The sequence below is a fragment of the Suncus etruscus genome, chromosome 1 (assembly GCF_024139225.1).
Source record: "Suncus etruscus isolate mSunEtr1 chromosome 1, mSunEtr1.pri.cur, whole genome shotgun sequence".
Lineage (NCBI taxonomy): Eukaryota > Metazoa > Chordata > Mammalia > Eulipotyphla > Soricidae > Suncus > Suncus etruscus.
Genome location: NC_064848.1, coordinates 54,968,888 through 54,973,169, shown reverse-complemented (window position 1 = coordinate 54,973,169; position 4,282 = coordinate 54,968,888). Strand labels below are relative to the sequence as shown.

General features: G+C 37.6%; 1 pseudogene; it reads left to right on the top strand.

Moving 5' to 3' along the window:
* The first annotated feature begins 3,348 nt into the window (after nucleotides 1–3,348).
* Nucleotides 3,349–3,906, top strand: LOC126004807 (diablo IAP-binding mitochondrial protein-like; annotated as a pseudogene).
* The last annotated feature ends 376 nt before the right edge of the window (nucleotides 3,907–4,282 follow it).

The following is a 4,282-nucleotide window of genomic DNA, read 5'->3' as shown; positions in this document are numbered from 1 at the left end:
AGTGCACTGGTGAGGAGAGATGTTCATTTTTATAACTGAAACACAACTACAAACTGTTTTTAATCATGGTGGTTAAATAAAGATATTAATTTAAAAAAAAGAAATTGTGAGCATTAAATAACAAGGTCAAGAGAGCAAAGTATTAGCGAAGTTGAACAAAAATAAATAAACAGTAGATTCTATATAGATTCAAAGAAGCCTTGAGCTCTTAGCATGAATAGATCTTGATCTTCACTATCTAGTTACCATTGTGCTGTAGGTGGATGATGAATCAGAATGCCATAAGACCAGTGACATGAAGGTAATGAGAAAAAAAAGGGAAGGACTTAAGTCTACTAAAACACCAATGTGCTCTGTCTACCAAGTATATCTTTGTACCAAGCTCAAACATTTGCTTGGGAATACCAGACTCAGCAGTTTAAAAAATCATCTACAATCTCTAAACATGTTTTCTCCTAAAGATCTATAGGAAGATGCAAAAAAAAAAAAAAATAGCTAAGTCAGAAGAACAACAACAGCCAAACAACCCTGAAGATTTCAACATTTACTATGCAGATTACTAGATTGTAATTATAAAACGTCAGTGTGCTGGGGCTAAATAGACAGCACAGCAGATAAGGTTTTTTTTCCTTGCACACCTGGGTTTGAGCTCTTATACCACAGAAGATCCCAAGTGCCACCAGAAGTAATCCCTGAATATATCCTTGGAGCTCAAAACACCATGCAGAAAAGCCCACTGCTTCCTATGCTCATCACAGCATTATTTATAAAATCCAGAATCTGAAAAAAAAAGTGTCCAAGAACAGATGAGTGGCTAAAGAAACATCTACATAATGGAATATGTAAAGTAAAATGCTTATGTCAGAGGCAAGCAGGGGGAACAAAGTGGGAGGGAAACAGGAGCCATTGGTGATGGGAAATGTGCACTGGTGTAGGTGTAGGGTGGTGTACATTCTATAACAAACTCAAATGAAAATTTTATATCCATGGCACTTAAATTTAAGAAATTAGTTAATTATAGAAAATACAAGGAAATAAAAAAGAATGTTCCAGATGATGAAGTAAGGCATATAAAAACAGAGGTTAAAGTATATGTTTTATTTGGAAAAAAAAAAAAAAAGACGTGATCCCTGAGCACAGAGCACTGGCAGGTTTCCCCGCCACCAAAGAAAAAATGAGTGTGCTAACAGATTTGAGTAAAAAAAATTTTTTTTTCTATGAAGTTCCATAAGCAGTGAATAAACTGAGGAGGTAAGCACAGAGGGGAATGAGCAAAAGCTTTGGGAGTTAGGATAAGAGCAGCAGTAAGTGGGCTGGAGCTGAGATATATAGTAATAATTGATATGGTATCAGCTGTCAGAGAAGGCAGGCAGTCATTTTAGGAAGCATTTCATCAAGTCAGATAGGGGTCACTGTGGCAGTGGAAGAAGACAGTATTATTAAAGGATCTCAGACTTCTCTCATAGGCTTAAAGAACAGAAAAATATAGAGAGAGCAGTCATGGGTTGTAAGCTATTTCTATTCCCTGCGGGTTCAGATCTAATCAATTGAGGAATGGATATTCCCTAAAGACAAGAAGTCTTATAAAAAAATTGAAGCAATGATATTATTTCATTGAGCACTTATGGAAAAAATAATAGCATCCCTATTGTTCTTTGGAGGCAGGTTTTATTCTCTAAGGATATTCACCCTGTTCAGTAAGAAAATGACTTGCCTTGGGAACCCATTTTGAATATTGGCACAGCTGCAATGAATCTGGCAAAGGGGCGCCCTGGGAGAGAGAGGTAAAAAGTCAAGGGTTATCAATCAATATTATAATAGCAGTAAGAGGTTCACAGTAACCACCTGTGACACATTAGGTATTGCTGCTCATATACAAAGCCATATGGTGATCTAGGAATAACAAAGAAATGGAGTATGAAAGAATTGTTTCAATACCAGCACTATTTCTTTCCTTTTAAGAAGCTGCTCAAAGCAGAAGAGGGCAGCTTGTTCCATTAATCTCTTTTGTTGTTATTATTCCATTGTGCATGGGAATGGGGAGGGAGTGAAACAAAAGGACCTGAGCCTCATCTGACGGTGTTCAAGGACCTTGGAGTGCCTAGGATCAAACCTAGTATGTCATATGGAAGGTGTATGCTTGAATCACATCCTGTGATCCACATTTCTTATTAGCACCTTCACATTTAAAGGCAGGAGACTACTAAATGGGATAATTGTACTCTTTAAGTGCAAAAGGTCTGGGTTCAATCCCTAGTACTGCATGATTCCCCAAGCACTGCTGGGAATGTCTCTTGAGCATAGTGCGGGTAGTAGCACCCAAGATTTCTGGATGCAGCCCCTAGTAGGGGCTTTTGTTGAACAAAAACAAACAAAATTCCTCTACTTAACAGCAATCCTAAATCCTTCTATCCACCCTTCCTATTTTCATTGATACTCCTTATTTTATGCTACCCATTCAAATAAAGGCATGATTTTAAAGTGATATTATATCATAATTTCCATACAAAAATAGCTTCTTGGATTAAAAAGGCCATTCTATCATAATAGAGTAAGATATTTAAGAAAATACTAAGAAGGACCCTGGAAAACAAAGAATGCTGAGTGCCTGAATAAGCATTGACATCAGAATACGTAAGTTATTTTTTACCTGAAAATAAAATGTTGTAAAAGGAACAACCATTCCAATATGGGAAGCTAAAGAGTAAACTATATGAAATATGAATTTTGAAATGTCAGACGATAAGTGCTATTTTAAATGGCTAATCCGGTAATTCTCAAAGTATATTACAAAGAATTTAAATAGGACTTTAAATCATAATAAAAAGTTTCATACTTGGATAAATTTTGTAGAAATAATGTCAGACCAAAGTACGAATATTTCTTTCCCAAGAACTTATGCATATAAACAGATTTTTCACAGGAACTGTAGGAGGGAAGCCACATAACAGTTAATTTTTCCATTCATGTTTGACCATGAAATCCATTTTTTCACTTAATATCTTTAAGAAACAGCCTTTTATTTATATTAAAAATATTAAGGAAAGCTGCTTTTTTAAAAGGTTAGAGTCTACGTTAATACTGCTCATCAAAGACACCACATTGAGAAACCAGATCTGCTAGAACTTTAAAACCCAGTTAAGTGGGTTGACCCTCACCAAAGTAGAGACCTGGTGAGGGATTAATTAAGTAAATTTTATTATGTTTTCATTTTTTCAGAGAATAAGGATTCAACTATAACTCAAAACTAAGTATCAAGCATATACATAATGAAATCTACATTCTCAGTAATATTTCTTATTTGTTGAGAAAAAAAATAACAAGGGTGAATCTGAGGCTTTGAATGTCATGAAGCCTACCCTTATATTTAAGGTACTGACCAGGGTCAGCTCTGATGAGCTACAAAATCACTGCTTCTCAGAGTTGCTAAAACTAGCACACGGCAGTCACCCTGGGCTGTGAGTGTATCATTGTGTGTGGTGTGCATTACACAAAACTTGGACCCTCATTGACCCATAAATCATGTGTTAGAGAGGAGGGCAATGTAACAGATAGTAACTCTAGCTTTCTCTCTCAGACCATAGATGCTATGATTGAAACAATCACAGATTATACTAAGGCTGTTTGTACCTTAACTTCTGTTGACAATATACAAATATACTTGGGAAAATAAATTCACAAAAAGATAAAGTTCTGGCAGGTGATCACAGGAGCCAGAGTTGATGTGACTTCAAAACAAGAGCAGCTGGACTTAGAAACCACTCAGAAGACTGCAGAGATGGCAGCAAAATCTGCCTACCAAACCAGAGCAGAAACTACATTCTGTTGGTGAAGTCAAAGGTACAGGAGGTCTGCCGGTTTGCCCAAAGGTCAGAAAGCAAGTTAGCCAGAGCACAGACAGATTAAAGCTCATTGAAAACACAGGAGGAAGGGGATAAGAGTAGGCCAAGCCAGAGTATGATACCTACCTGCGAAATGACTGACAGCCTGAATCAATGTTGTAAGTGGGAAAGCAAGGTGGACACTTGCCAACCCACAGCGTGCAGAGCTGTCTTCAGAGGAGACTGCAGGTCCCTGCCTGGCCCTTGAGACTAGAGATCTTTGTGCTCTTGCAGCCTGTCCCATTCCCCACAGTCTCAGACTTGTACAGCAACTTTTCTTCAGGCAGATGCACCACACTTAGTTTATATTGTCTTCCCATCCTCCACACAGTTGCTCTCCCATCATATCTCCTTCATCTCCCCCTGCTGGGCCAGAGGAAGGTTTTGGTAATACTGTCCAA